The 16,677-nt window shown below is 36.3% G+C and overlaps 1 protein-coding gene across 3 annotated transcripts in view; it reads left to right on the top strand.

Annotated features, from left to right (window-relative positions):
* HOXD3 (homeobox D3) overlaps window positions 1-16,677 on the top strand; it is a 46,191-nt gene that overhangs the window by 3,849 nt on the left and 25,665 nt on the right. Inside the window, exons 1-2 of one of the 3 annotated variants that reach the window (XM_069733195.1) lie at window positions 15,756-15,894; window positions 16,240-16,266. The exons of 1 other annotated variant lie outside the window; for it this stretch is intronic. The gene's annotated coding sequence lies outside the window, so the exon portion shown is untranslated. Of the gene's footprint in view, window positions 1-15,755; window positions 15,895-16,239; window positions 16,267-16,677 lie in introns of those variants that run through there. One more of the 3 variants, XM_069733191.1, reaches the window with a different exon arrangement.

The raw sequence follows: 16,677 nt of genomic DNA on the forward strand, positions 1-16,677 counted from the left end.
TGCTTTATTAACGATGGGCTTACAAGCTTGTAGAATAGATTGGTTGAATGATTGTGCAAATATGCATTGATTGTGTATTAAATATGCTGTTATTGATAATCTACCCCAGGATGATGGATAGACTGATGGTCAAATAATTAGAAAGATATTCTGCTAGTAATAATATATAATAGGTAAATTTTAATATAAAGCAAGGAAAGTCTTATGACTATATCCATAAATGGCAACGTGTGCAGAAAAATAGGACATGCAATATGTATGATTAAAGTGTGCGTATATATATATATATATATATATATATTTATATATTAGAGTGAGATATATATATATATATATATATATATATATATATATATTATAGATCAATTTGAATAGTGGCCATGTATATATATATATATATATATATATATATATATATATATATATATATAATACAGACATTAATCATACATGTTGTATGTCCTATTGTATATATATATATATATATATATATATATATATATATATATATATATATCCATCACACATTGAAAAAAAAAATGTATGTATTGACACATAATCACAGTGGAGACAGAGTAACAAATAAACACACAGTTGATATATATATATAGCTCAAGATTCTATTGAGTCAGACACAATACTTTGCAGCATACTTAATGTTACATATATGGAAAACTTGAATAGAAAGCATATAGAAAACTGAAATATATAATTGGATAGTAGTAATGATGGCCACATTCTTATTTACCAGTTTCTGCTTATTTTTATATGTGAAGTCTTCATAACTGAGTAAAAAAGAGTAAAAATGTCTCGGTTGCCATCATTTTTGGTGCAGCACTTTATGGGGGGTCAATAGAATAGACAAAGTATCTGGTGTGATGTGGTGGGTAACCTTACTGGAGAATCTGTAGTGGGGTCTCTGCTGCTCACCCCATCTTCCTAGCAATGCAGATTGGTATCTGTGGGTAGACAGAGCCTATTGTATCCTCTGGCACAAGGGCCAAAGCAGCAAGTGCCCACTACAGGTTTTCCTCACTAGACAGAGAAGCAATGCATATAGCATTTTTTTTTTGTTATGTGCAAGTGTATAGATTATTCTGTGGAATTTGGTTTAAAATTGATTTTAACTAAAAGCTCTTTCACAATTGCTGACCATTGTGAACTATCTCCTGGTAGATATGTAGCCACATTGATAAGGGTAATGTATTCATAATTGTGTGTACAGAGACAAAGCACTAATGCCAACTGGTCCTGTTGAAATGAACAGGATTCATTAATGTTCCCACCACTTTCATTATTTTAAAACTAGCATTTACTACCTGAGTGTACATTCACCCTCAGGCCACTTTCATCTTCAGGCCTTTTTACCTCTTATAAAATTATTAGACATTGAAAAAATAAATAATTAAGAAACATATTTCACCCTTCTCAATGATGTGCTATACTTTACATGTCATGATGTGCTATGTGTTTTGTTGTTGTTATTAAATTAGTTAAATGGATATTTATTCCTATCTTTTTACAGGACGCCCCATATTCTCATCTAGATCCTTACACCCATTTAGTACTATGTACTGGAATCACACATAGAATTGACAAATACACAAAACACATTCGATATATGTTGTTTTTTTTTTTTTTTTTTTTTTTTTTAAGCAGGGCTTAAAGCCAATGCACACATTGCAAAAGAGGATGTAAAGATGCCTTTACTGTAGAGGAGACCTTTTTTCACTGCAGTTATTGTAATGAGGACCATGTGAGCTACAGAGCTGACTCCTATGAAGATCACAATGTTCTCTGGTCTGCAGATAATCATCAATCCCCATGTTGACATTATGGAATTTTCAAAGTGCAACTCTGATCTCTTTAGGTTCCTAGCTGTGTGTAAAATAACCAGAATTTCCTTACCAGGACACAACTATCACTGAAGAATGTTTATAAGGAATCTTGTAATAGTTTGCATACAATCCTCATTGGGCTGGAGATGTCTATCCTGACAGGGTAAAACATAAACAGATTCCTCTCCTGTAGACCAGGTGTTTGTATGGCTGCCAGAAAGCTAGCTCCTTCCAAAGATCAAAGATTCTCATTTAAGCATGACCTCTACCTCTAATCCTTCCAAAATCTATCTATCTATCTATCTATCTATCTATCTATCTATCTATCTATCTATCTATCTATCTATCCCATATCTATTATCTATCTATCTATCTATCTATCTATCTATCTATCTATCTATCTATCTAACATCTATCTATCTAACATCTATCTATCTATCTATCTATCTATCTATCTATCCCATATCTATCTATCTATCTATCTATCTATCTATCTATCTATCTATCTAATTATCTATCTATCTATCTATCTATCTATCTATCTATCTATCTATCTATCCCATATCTATCTATCTATCTATCTATCTATCTAATTATCTATCTATCTATCTATCTATCTATCTATCTATCTAACATCTATCTATCTAACATATATCTAACATCTATCTATCTAACATCTATCTATCTATCTATCTATCTATCTATCTATCTATCTATCTATCCCATATCTATCTATCTATCTATCTATCTATCTATCTATCTATCTATCTATCTAATTATCTATCTATCTATCTATCCCATATCTATCTATCCCATATCTATCTATCTATCTATCTATCTATCTATCTATCTATCTATCTATCCCATATCTATCTATCTATCTATCTATCTATCTATCTATCTATCTATCTATCTAATTATCTATCTATCTATCTATCTATCTATCTATCTATCTATCCCATATCTATCTATCTATCTATCTATCTATCTATCTATCTATCCCATATCTATCTATCTATCTATCTATCTATCTATCTATCTATCTATCTATCTATCTATCTATCTATCTATCCCATATCTATCTATCTATCTATCTATCTATCTATCTATCTATCTATCTATCTATCTATCCCATATCTATCCCATATCTATCTATCTATCTATCTATCTATCTATCTATCTATCTATCTATCGATCTACGTATCTATCTATTTCATATATATCTATCTTTTTATCCAATGTTCTATCAATATCTATCTGTCTTATTTTTTACATTATTATTTTTCTCTATAACTCTATATTTCTATGTTCTGATATGTCGTTGATTGCCTAAAGGCTACTATAAAAAAAAGCCCCCTTTTTGGCAAAAATGCCATACATAGTATGAACGGTTTCAGTGTGAACACCAAGAAAGAAACAACTGAGTGAGGGACAAATCTAAACAACAAAATTATCTTTATTGGTATATTGGTATATATATGACTTTAAAAAAATCAATAAAACCAAGCCACAAAATAGACACAAAGGAGAGTGGTGGAAGGATTACACAGGGTTATATAAGGCAATACCCATATAAGTAGTTACACAGTTAAAGTACTGAAGTCAGGCATGAAAGACAACAATTCATTGCTAAAGTAAAAGTGCTAAAGTATATTATACAACTTCAGATAATAGTAAAGTATGAAAAGCAGGAACTCATAAAAGCCTGTAAGAGTAAGAGGTAAGTAGAACCAAGTGGCTGAGATCCTGGCTTCACTCACCAAGCACACTAGATATGTTTCGCCAATAGTTTCGCCGGCCAAACATACCATATATTACACAGTTTCAATGTTGCAACCAGCTAAAAAGCTTGTGAGTTTATCATCACCCATTGCAAGCGATTGTTCACATACATTTTGCAAATTAATCAAAATTGGATTTGCATTTGTTGTAAATCATCTGTTCAAAGGCTGAATGACACAATACGCATGCGTTAACAGATCAAGTCCAACCGCATCTAACAATCATAGTGGCTTGCTATTAAAATGTATCAGACATGAAAATAATGTTTGCTGTTTTTATATAATTCTATTGCAAGAGGTATTTTGACAAAATAACATAAGCCCATAAAAAATCCTATATCTATGTGAGAACACCATCATTTCCACCTTACACAAATTACCCTACATTACCTCATACCCATTAAATGAAAAGTGTCTGCCAATGGCCACCCATCTAATATGTATGGAGACCTCCTGACAATCCCTCTCACAGATGATTTTGGGGTAAAGGAGGAGCAAGCATTTGAAATTTCAACAGCCAATTCCTTTGCTTTCAGGAAAAATAAGCCTCTGTCAGGGGCTCCTGCCAGTGGATTTCTCCTCTCTCCCCATTGAAAACATTAAACTTTCAGCCACGCTGAGCACATTTGTATAGCAGGTCATGAGTGATGGTTGTCTGCTGGATTAATTTTCTGCTGACCGTTATCTCATGAGTATGGAAAACTTTAGAAAAAAAGGAAGCGATTACTTAAAGAGGAATCATCATTTTAATTTTTATTTCATAAATCAATAGTACATATGAAAATACTTTGTAATATACAGTGGTGTAAAAAAGTGTTTGCCCCTTCCTGATTTCCCATTCTTTTGCATGTTTGTCACATTTAAATGTTTCAGATTAGCAAACAAGCATAGATATTAGACAAAGATAACACAAGTAAAGACAAAATGCAATTTTTTAAATGAAGTTCTTTATTATTAAAGGAAAAAAAATTCCAAACCTACAGGGCTTTGTGTGAAAAAGTGATTGCCCACCCCCTTTAAAATATAAACTAACCGGTTTATCACATCTTTGGAAGCTGAGTTTGTATTCTCTAGCAACACTGAGGTCTGATTACTGCCTGTTCTCAATCAAAAAGTCACTAAAATAGGACCTGCCTGACAAAGTGAAGTAGACCAAGAGATCCTCAAAAGCTAGACATGCCGCGAAAATCTAAAAAAAAAAATCTAGAACGAATGAGAAACAAAATAATTGAGATCTACCAGTCCTGAAAATGCAATAAAGCCATTTTGAAAGCATTGGGACTCCAGCGAACCACAGTGAGTGTCATTATCCACAAATGGCGAAAACATGGAACAGAGGTGAACCTTCTCAGGAGAGGCCAGCTGACAAAAACTACCACAAGAGCGCAGTAATGTCTCAACAAAGAGGTCACAAACAACATCCAAAGAACTGCAGGCCTCACTTACCTCAGTTAAGGTCAGGGTTCATGACTCCACCATAAGAAAGAGACTGGGCAAAAATGACATGCATGGCAGAATTTCAAAATGAAACCACTGCTGAGCAATAAAAACATAAAGGCTCGTCTCAGTTTTTCCACAAAACATCTCGATGATCCCCAAAACTTTTGGGTGAATACTCTGAGGACAGATGAGACAAAAGTTTAACTTTATGGAAGGTGTATGTCCCATTATATCTGGCATAGAAGTTACACAGCATTTCAGAAAAGGAACATCATACCAACAGTAAAATATGGTGGTGGTAGTGTGATGGTCTGGGGCTGTTTTGCAGCTTCAGAACCTGGAAGACTTGCTGTGGTAAAATGGAACCATGAGTTTTGCTGTCTACCAAAAAATCCAGAAGGGGAATGTCCTGCCATCTGTTAGTGACCGCAAGCTGAAGTGCACTTGGGTTATACTGCAGGAGAATGATCCAAAACACACCAGTAAGTCCACTTCTGAATGGCTTAAGAAAAACAAAATTAAGACTTTGGAGTGGCCTAGTCAAAGTCCTGGCCTTAATCCGATTGAGATGCTGTGGCATGACCTTAAAAAGACGTTCATGCTCAGAAACACTCTATTCTGGCTGAATTACAACAATTCTAAAAAGATGAGTGGGCCAAAATTCCTCCAGAGTGTTGTCAAAGGCTCATTGCCAGTTATCACAAACGCTTGACTGCAGTTGTTGCTACTAAGGGCGGCCCAACCAGTTATTAGGTTTATGCGGCAATCATTTTTCACACAGGGCCCTGTAGGTTTGGATTTCTTTTTCCCTTAATAATAAAGACCTTCATTTAATAACTGCCTTTTGTGTTACTTGTGTAATCTTTGTCTAATGTTTAAATTAGATTGGTGATCTGAAACATTTAAGTGTGACAAACATACAAAAGAATAGGAAATCAGGAAAGAGGGCAAACACTTTCTCACACAACTGTATGTTATCAGAAAAAGTTGCTTCTTTCTCAGCTAGAATTGATAATTGATTATTAGAGATAAACACACCAGTGAAAGTTTGGGTTCTGGTACCTGACCAAAACTTTAGTCAAAAGTTTGATTTGGGTACCAGAACTGTACCTGAACTTAAACCAGACCCTGAACACAATTGAAAACAATGGAGACGCGAACTTTGGATCTGTAACTAAAAAATACTCTCTCTCTCTCTCTGAACATTGCAATGGGCTTCCGGGAGAAATCCATGTTCGGCATTTGACACCGGACACTAATTGTCCTGTACCCCGAACTTTTAAGTTTGGGTTCGCTCATCTATATTCAGTATCAAAATTCTCAATTCACAGGTAAAATCTGTATTCAATAAAGCCAGACTCCCATTACTGAGAAAGGAGATGGCAGCTGCTTCTAATGAATTTCTAAGTAGATGGGAAGTGGAGGCGCTAGAGACAGCGCTCTGCCCTCCATCTACCCTTCTAGCTAGATAAAATCTTATCAGTGGCATCTTCTCTCAGTAAGGCCGGTTTCACATTGAAACCAATGTGTCTCTGCACATGTCAGCGTGTTTTCACGGACTGTGTGTCCGTGTGCAAAACACGGAGACATGTCAGTGTTTGTGGGAGCGCACGGATTACACGGACCCATTGAAGTCAATGGGTCCGTGTAAAACACGTACCGCACACGGACGCTGTCCGTGTGCAGTCCGTGTGCCGTGCAGGAGACAGCGCTACAGTAAGCGCTGTCCCCCCAACGTGATGCTGAAGCCGCCATTCATATCTTCTCTCCAGCAGTGTTCGCTGGAGAGAAGATATGAAAAATCCTTTTTTTTTTGTTTTGTTGTGTTTAAAATAAAGATCCCTGTCCCCACCCCCCTCCCACCCCCTGTGCGCCCGGCCGCTGTTAATAAAATACTCACCCAGCTCCCTCGCAGCGTCCTGTCCTTGCCGCAGCTTCTCCTGTATGAGCGGTCACGTGGGGCCGCCGATTACAGTCATGAATATGCGGCTCCACCTCCCATAGGGATCTTTATTTTAAACACGGAAAAACAAAAAAAAAGGATTTTTCATATCTTCTCTCTAGCGAACGCTGCTGGAGAGAAGATATGAATGGCGGCTTCAGCACCAGATGCAGGGGACAGCGCTTATCTCTAGCACTGTCTCCTGCATGCTCCGTGTGGTACCCAGTCGGCACACGGGCGGCATATGGATGCCGCACGTGTGCCACACTGATGTGCCACATAAACGCACCGACACACAGACACGGATAATTCCGGTACCGATTTTTCCGGTACCAGAATTATCTGGACGTGTGAGACTGGCCTAATGAGAAAATCTGTCTTCACTGAATACAGATTTTACCTGTGAATTGAGAATTTTGATAATCACTGATCAGTCAGAAGCAGAATTCTCTGATAAGATATATGATAAAGTTGCTTATTTTCATGTCTACTATTATTATTATTATTATTTATTTATATAGCACCATTAATTCCTTGGTGCTGTACATGAGAAGGGGTTACATACAGAGTTATAGATATCATTTACAGTAAACAGGTTTCCAATGACAGACTGGTACAGAGGGGAGAGGACCCTGTCCTTGCGGACTTACATTCTATACTATTGATTTATCGAATAGAAATTAAAATAAAGGTCACTCTTTTTTTTTTGTTTGTTTTTGTACTATGTTCAAGACCAAAATGCTACAACTTTCTACACAACAACAGCTAACTGGTTGCATGTTAAAATAAAAAAAGTTGTCTATTATGTTAAAGGGAATCTGTCAGCAGGATTGTGCACAGTAAACTACAGACTGTGTCAGGTCGGCGTTGTTATACTGATTCCAATGATACCTAGTGATGAAATCTGTCTTGTGGTTGTGGTTTAATCTTTATTTGCAGTTTTCAGTTAATGATATGCTCGTGCCATAAGGCAGGTCTGGAAGTGGGTCTTCATGTGGTGCTCTGATTAAGTATTCATCTGTATGGCTTCTGGCTGGTCACTGATCCCTCACTGACCTGCCCGCTAGTTTCCATAATTAAATTTATATTTATTTTTTAAAAAATCACCTTCAGCAGGCTTGTATAAATAAATAAAGAATAAATAAATAAATAAATAAGTTTGGTATTAATTACAAAGTTGTTACATACATAAATTAATTTAAAAAAAAATCTGTCTCAAAACGGCGCCAACCGCGCCTGTTCAGTAGTAGCTATCGGCGATCTGATAGATGCTACTGCACAGGCGACATCAGCGCCATCTTGCTAGACAAAAAAAAAAAGTGTCTCCTCCAAGGTGGCGCTGACTGCACCTGCACAGTAGCATCTATCACATCACCTATAGCTACTGCTGCGCAGGCGCTGCTGGTGCCGTTTTGAGACAGATTTTATTTTTTAATTAATTTATCATGTATCAACTTTGTAATTAATACCAGTTTTATTTATTTATCTTTTTTTTTACTCAGAGATTTTCAGCATAGTCTGGGTTCCCATTTATCAGTTGTGTCCTATGTGAGCTCCAATGGGGACAGTGATGATGATGTGGTCTGTAAAGTGCTGTGGAATTAATGGCAACATATAAGGCTGGCTTCACACTTGCGTAGGGCAGAGCTGCGGAGGGCGGCGTACTTCCTCGTACTTCCTATGTTAAGCCCCGCCCACTGCCACGCCTCTTCCATTCAGCTCCGCCTACATCGGCATGTGTCCTGCGTACCTATCTTATCTTTAACATTGGGTATGCAGGCCCTGTGGATGTATGCAGATGCCTCCGCATGAAATTGCTAAATGTTGCGTTCGGCGCAGTTTGGCGCAGCGTCATAACAACACATGCGGAGGCTTCTGCATACATCTGCATGACCTGCGTACCCAATGTGTAAGATAACAGAAAAGCAGGTGTGTCCAGCAAGTGGTGAAGGTAAAAAATAACTTTTAATGAAAATATATTAAAAATATCTACGCGTTTCGACCTGGCGGTCTTAGTCATGATCGTCATTAGGTTCTATAGTGAGTGTGTACTGAGTGCTGGATACCATATATATGGATGCATTTTAATATATTTTCATTAAACTGTATTTTTACCTTCACCAGTCGCTGGACACACATGCTTTTCTGTTATCTTTAACATTGGGTACACAGGCCATGCGGATGTATGCGGATGCCTCCGCATGCGTTGTTATGACGCTGCGCCGAACGCAACATGGTTTATTTTGTTGCGGTCGGCGCAGTGTCAAAAAATGTATGCGGAGGGATCAGCATACATCCGCATGGCCTGCTTACCCAATGTTAAAGATAAGATAGGTACGCAGGACGCATGCCGATGTAGGCGGGGCTGAATGGAAGAGGCGTGGCATTAACGGAAAGTACGCAGCCCTCCGCAGCTATGACCTACGCAAGTGAGAAACCAGCCTCAGAGAGTAAAATAAATGCAAAGTCTGAGCGAGACACGACTGATGCAAAACGTGTGCACTTTGTGAATATTGGGCTCGTGCATTGAGGTTTATCAGATGTTTTGGGGCTTAGGCACAACTACCAGCGAGAGTCCTTTTAAATTCCATTGCCTCAAGTTATTTCGTTGGTCTCCATTTTTGTTTATATCTTGTTCTTTAAATTCCTCAATAACTACTAACTTTTCTTGATTTTCAAATTGATCAACCAAAGATTCCTTCAGCAAGATTTATGATCAGCTCAGCATTGCTGCAGGAAAATATATTATTATATGGCACCTACTGAAATCAATGGCTTCTGTGTAATATGTGGTTGTGATAAGTTCTCTAGAGCGAGGGATGATTTTTGCAGTTGCTTTGTGCTCTGGCACATAAAGGAAGATTCTGAGTCCCTGAGTCTGGAATATCTCCCGATAATCTTTATATTGTTAGTTCTTGCCCTGATGTGACATCCCCCTTATAGTACTGTGTCTTAGACACTTTTTATACTTCGTTATATATTTCTTAGAAGTGACCAGAAAAGACGATGTGGCTAATTGGAGTTCTGTCTAGTTAATGTCCTTGGGTTGTTTAGATTGAGGTGTATGACATGTATCTATATATTTAATTTGTTTTGCAAATAAAAACGAAACAGGATTCTGTCCTCAGATTTTTTACACCTAATCTCAGTACAGCATTCAAGCGATATGTCCCTTACTGGACTGCTTGCTGTAGTTTTGATAAAATAATTTATTTATCAGGAAGAGATTATAACCAGAGGATTAGAAAACCTGCTGCCCTTTACGCCTTCATATTCGTGAGCGCTGCATAACCCCACCCCCACCACTGATTGACTTCTTTCTGCCTATGCACAGTGTACACAGGAAGCTGCTAATCAGCGTTGTAGGCGGGGTTATTTAGAGCTCAGCATTGGGAGAACTGCTAGATACGGGTTATGTATAGCTCAGCATTCAGAGAACTGCTACATCTGCAGCAGATTAAACAAAGATGTTAGCAAAACTGCAGCAAGCAGCCCAGTAAGTGATACATTGCTGCAATCAGGATCTCTGCCTCTACATCATGCTGCTCTCAGATGGGTTGGAAAAAAACATGTGACAGATTCCCTTTAAAGAAACACTACCTAAAAATGACTGATAAAAGAAAATAAGACAAATTGCTTGCGCTGTTAGTAATTTTACAGGGTTTCTTACATGTACCTGAAACAAACAGTCCTGCAGAACTCCTGCAAAAAAAACAAAATTTTCAGGGTTCATTTCCTGCTGATCTCTTTTATTTTTAGCTTTGAGTCTTGGCTTTGACAAGGAGTGTGACTTCATTACCTTTGGGATATATTTATTATTAATGTTTTAAAAATAAAGAGGCTTATTAATTATTACTGGTGCTTTGAATGCCAGTTTAAATAAAGGAAGTGCTGAAGATGCTCCAAATTCATTGAGAAGCGTGTACTTTAGGAATTTGTCATATTAAATGGTCAAGGATGTGCAATCTACATTTTGCATAAGAGTAAATATCTAGGAAGGAACAAATTAGAATTCTCTTTGCCCTCCCATATGGACCCATTAAAAATTTGGTAAGGGGTTAATAAATTGTGTAAATATCATAATATCCTTTCTTTTTTTTTTAATCAGTGGATCATTGCATTGGTATAAGGTTTAATGCTACATTCCCATGTTGTAGAATTTCTACAGCATTTCTCCACCAGTTAGATACATAATGTTCCTGGCCTTTTTCTTCATTGCATTTTTAGTTCATTTTTTACCGTGCTTTTAGCACTGTGTGTTGTTTTTTTGTCTTTTTTTGCATGTAATGTTTTAAATAAAGTTGTTTATTTTTCTTTCTTTTTTTCTATTTCTGGCTTTGGAAATGCACTAAAAATGCTTAGGTAATTTTTTACTTGCAAATTTTGTGCTTCTTATGCAATTCTATAGGGAAAATCTGCAAAAAACAAAATCTACGTGCCTGCAAGAGAAATTGACATGTTGCGGATTACAAACACACGTCGCGGGTCAGTTTACGCAGTGTAAAAGCGAAGCACTGTGGGCATGATATTTTTAAAAAATCCCATCAACTTTGCTGGAGCTGTAAGATGCTGCACTTTTTTTTGTGCAGCGAACATACGCAGTGTAAGGGTATGTGCACACGTTGCGGATTTTGCTGCGGATCCGCAGCGTTTCCGCAGCTGCGGATCCGCAGCACTTTCCCATGAGTTTACAGTACAATGTAAACCTATGGGAAACCAAAAACGCTGTGCCCATGCTGCGGAAAAAAATGCGTGGAAACGCAGCGTTTTATTTTCCGCAGCATGTCAATTCTTTGTGCGGAATCCGCAGCGTTTTTACATCTGTTCCAATAGAAAACTGCATATGTAAAACTGCAGCAGAATCCGCAATAGAAAACGCGATAAATCCACAGGAAAAACCGCAGTGGAGCTCTCTATGTGTGCACATACCCTTAAAAGCTTTCCAAAAACTTATCATGGGAACTAAACCTAAGTCCTTCCTCTGATGGCCACCAAATGTATTTATTTATTTTACTCACTTATATAGCACCATTAATTCCACAGCGCTTTACATACATTATCATCACTGTCCCCATTGGGGCTCACAATCGTATGCTAAAGATTGGGTCAAGGAGGCTATTACGAAATTGGCGGAGTTCATATATCTGGGCCATGGGCACTTTGTGGCCCAAATATTTCTGATAGCAACTGAAATGAGAAGTATTGACTTCACCAATCAATAAAACCTTGCATGGCACAGGTGAGAAGTAATTCCCTGAATAGTTCCTGTAGGCTTCTCCTCCACTTCTCCATGTACACTTGTTTTCATACACAAAGCCTATTATATTATACCATACCATGTATTCCCACATTCTGTTCCTTCCGAACCACGCACATTATTAGTCTTCAACACTGGAGAAAGCTCCCTTTGTTTTCTGTGGAATTCATCAGAAAGCTGGGTTGAATATTTTATCCTAAGCCCTCTTCAATAAACTTTATAACCACAGTTCATGAGAATCCTGCAAAATCAGATTGAGAAAAAAAAAATCATCAAAATGCTTGTGAATGTTTGTTGGACCTAATATAGCAGATTCCTAGTCTTTGCATATTGACTTCATTTGCACATAATCACTTACATGTGACTGGGAATTTGTGGGTTTAATGTCATGTCCTGATCCAGTTTAATTGTGTCTATTTTTTTTTACATGGAAAAAATGTAGGGAACGCGATAACTGAATGGTCCCTATATTTTTCTATGTATTTTTTTTTTTTTTTATTGTAAAAATGGTATTAACATCAGACATCTTTTTAGCAGCTTTGCTTGCTGTTCCATGCTCCATTTCCATCAGGTGGAGCTTTAAGCCATTAGTTTTGATGCTCCACTGGACAGGAACAACCTGCAACACATATGGATCCAATGTACTCATCCAGCAAGATTTTTAAAGGCATAGAGAACCCATGCCCCAGCAGACACATCCTAGCAATTCAAGATCTCACTGACCCAACCATGATGTTTTAGCTACAGGAGCCTTCCTCAAGCTAAATGAAGCCATGCATTACTTACTGTGCATTTTGCAAGAAAGTAAAAAATCATAAGAACAACTTTTACTTGGTGCTGAAATGTTTAAATGACCACCAGCCTAGGACAGACCTGAAAATGGAGCACTGTCCTGTTTGATGTCAGAATGCAATAGTTCACCAACACTATTCCAATGGAGAAATGTTGGTATTTGATGCTCATGGTAAACCATAGGGCTTTTACAAACTACTTTCTTTTTTATTATTAAATAGTGAATTACTCTCCATATACTCAAGAACACATGTTGGAGATAGTAAGAAAGCAAAAGTAGTCACTTTTTTTTTTTTTTTCAAAACCTAGCTTGCAAGAACATTTGTTTATAAGTATGGCATATCATATCACACATAAATGCATGGGATGAAATCATGTGGTTTTTATATGAGCCACAAACCTTATTATTAGTTATAAACTGAAATAGCATCTCCAAATCTATTGTTAATTATGCCAAGATTTACTGTGCAGAGCAATGAAAGTTTTCATACCTGTACATCTCTGGAGAGAGAGAATGGTTGCTAAAGTCAAGCAAATCCTTGGGTTAAGTCAAAGATGAAGTGAATGAAGTGCATGTTCCTTTTTGTTTTATGGTGTTATTCCTTTCTGTGCCCATAGGAAGGCGCTGTTGGACAATTCTCTTGTATTCTGTGAATTAGTGTGTGACTTGCCCTTTGGTTAACCTGAAGGGGAATGGAGAGCACGTGATCCCTGCTAATGTCCTTTATTCATTATCTTTAAGACTTGGCATAAGCCAAGGAGTTTAATCTCTTAAGCATCAGTTAAACTGCTCCATTAAAAAAAATGTTGGAGAAGAAGATTCTTCCTTCTACTTACTGTACTGTTTTACAATGCAGAAATATATGATATAATGGTGTATGATAGATAGCACAAAATGCTGCTCTGCTGCTGACAATAATTAATGTACTGGTTAAATAATGCACCTGCTTTGCCTATGTGCAGAGTTGTCTTCAAAGATGATGGCATACATTAATTCCCATACCTTTCTATGGGAATAATACCCTTCAGTTACTAAATGATTTTCTGTACAGAGCAAAAGGGAAATGCAAAAGCTGAACAATATATATATATATATATATATATATATATATATATATATATATAGTATGATATCAGTTACTTTACAAATCAAATAGTCACACACACTTCAATCATTAATGAACACATTAGTTATAATGTTCAATTCATAGTCACAAACTCACTGGTTTGTAAATCTGTCCAATTAGTGGAGAAATTACATTAAAAAAAAAATATATAATTAACATCAAGACTAAACAAACTGTCCATATATCCCCAATGTATCTAACCGCCTAATGACTAATTATAAAGGGCAATAAATGCATAAAAATATTTTTTTGTCATTTCCAGTTCTAGTTGGCCATATATTATAGGTATATATTTTCCTGGATCATAATTGAGATGCATGATCAGCCTCACATATGGTGCTTCTGAATCGTGTGATGAATTGTGCTTCTTCTGTATCCTGGGGTCTCCTACTTCACTCTCGCCCTTTAAATTCATTCTTGTGAAACCTTGAGTGAAAAAAAAGCAAAAAACTATTCACACTATTTGTTTTATGACGTTACACCAGATTCTTCCCAACCTCCAAAGTTCAAAGATGTTCTCACTGCTAGAAGTTGTAAACAGTTTGTTGCCTTGTAATTACAAGTGACACCAAAAGCTCTAAATAAATATTTTAGCTTTCTTGGGATATCGCCCATTTGCCACTTCTTTATATACTTCTTTTCCTAGGCTGAATTCTTCCTCAGATGCTTATCTGATTCCTTTCTCGAACAATGCCTGTATAATAAGAGTTAAAGAAAAATAAACATTAGAAACAAGAACATAAGAGACAATATAGAAAACAACAACATAAAAACTTGTGCATTCTCCCCTACTGCCCTCATCAAGTTTAGAAAAAAAAAGAACATAACATTCTAAATGGAAATACCCTTCATCTTGTTTGTAAATATTGATAAATTATTAATTGTTAGAAATCTATTATCTATCTATCTATCTATCTATCTCATATGTATCTATCTATCTCATATCTATCTATCTATTATCTATCTATCTCATATCTATCTATCTATCTATCTATTATCTATCTATCTATCTATCTCATATCTATCTATCTATTATCTATCTATCTATCTATCTATCTATTATCTATCTCATATCTATCTATCTATCTATCTATCTATCTATCTATCTATCTATCTATCTATCTATCTATCTCATATCTATCTATCTATTATCTATCTATCTCATATCTATCTATCTATCTATCTATCTATCTATCTATCTATCTATCTATCTATCTATCTATCTATCTATCTATCTATCTATCTATCTATCTATCTATCTATCTTATCTATCCTGGCTTTACATTTATATATTTATATATCATATTTTTTCTCTTGGCTCTGTATGACCTGCGCTGCAGTAGAACTTTCACTTTTTTAATATTCCTTCTTTTGTTTGGTGTTACTATTAGAGGCTTCTGGGAATCTCAATCTAGTGAATAGAAGTTTAAAGCTGATGGTTATTTATGGTTCCATTGAGATGAGTCCTGAGTGGCTGGATGGGAACACGTGATTCCAATAAACTTTGTTTTATGGCTTGAGAGTTGACAAGCTAAAATATAATTCCCACCATAAATTAGTTTAACAGCATACAAGTGCAGATGCGTTGTGTTCCTGCATGTAGTAATAAGGATCAGTGTTTAGAAAGGATCATTTCTGTCTGGATCTCCTAGCACTGAAGCCTTTCTATCTGCTGGATCTACTTTACAAGAAGAAGGAACAAAAAAAGGAATAGAAAGTAAGTGGTTCTCCATGTAATCCTGGGCTAGATGGGGGAGCTGGAGCAGGGTATTACATGTGTTTATTATGGTCATACTTTACTTTTCGATAAAATACATATCCCCCATTGTGGCTAGTTCTAGATCGGTAATTATATGTGATCAGGTTTATCTAAACTGTGAACTTGAAATATAATGTAAGCACACAATGCATTTCATAGCGTTGCTGAAAACAATCTCCATGATTATTATTATATTATTTTATGTTCTTTTTTTTTTTTTCTTTATTACCCCAATTACATAAATACTTTTTTTTGCATTTTTTTTTAAAATGTTATACTAAATATATATATATTTTGCAACAGGTTACACACAATGGAAGGACAAATTGGGTGAGTTTACTACTCTGAATTTTATTGTTTTCATACATAGTGTCAGTGTGATTTGTCAGGAATTGTATCTATTGTTATCAGTGTGATATCATGCACCAATGCAATCTATTGTACATATATTGGAGTGTTCTTCTTAGATCCCTCGTCTTATTTTTGGGGCATAATAAATAAAGTTGGGGTTTGGGGATAGCTAATGTGGAATATGAAATGTATGAAATGACTTAGTAGTTAATAACTGAAGATGTAAATGAGCCTGGAGCATTCTGGGAGTTTATATGATCCCATATGGCTGGGTTATTTGATGGGGTACAGTATTGACTGGAAGTGATGTAATTATATTGAAGACTTTTATTGATTCTGGACATTTTCCAGATGTCTGTCTTGTTGGGTTTGGATGAACTATAAGTCACT

Source organism: Ranitomeya imitator, chromosome 7 (genome assembly GCF_032444005.1).
Source record: "Ranitomeya imitator isolate aRanImi1 chromosome 7, aRanImi1.pri, whole genome shotgun sequence".
Classification (NCBI taxonomy): Eukaryota; Metazoa; Chordata; class Amphibia; order Anura; family Dendrobatidae; genus Ranitomeya; species Ranitomeya imitator.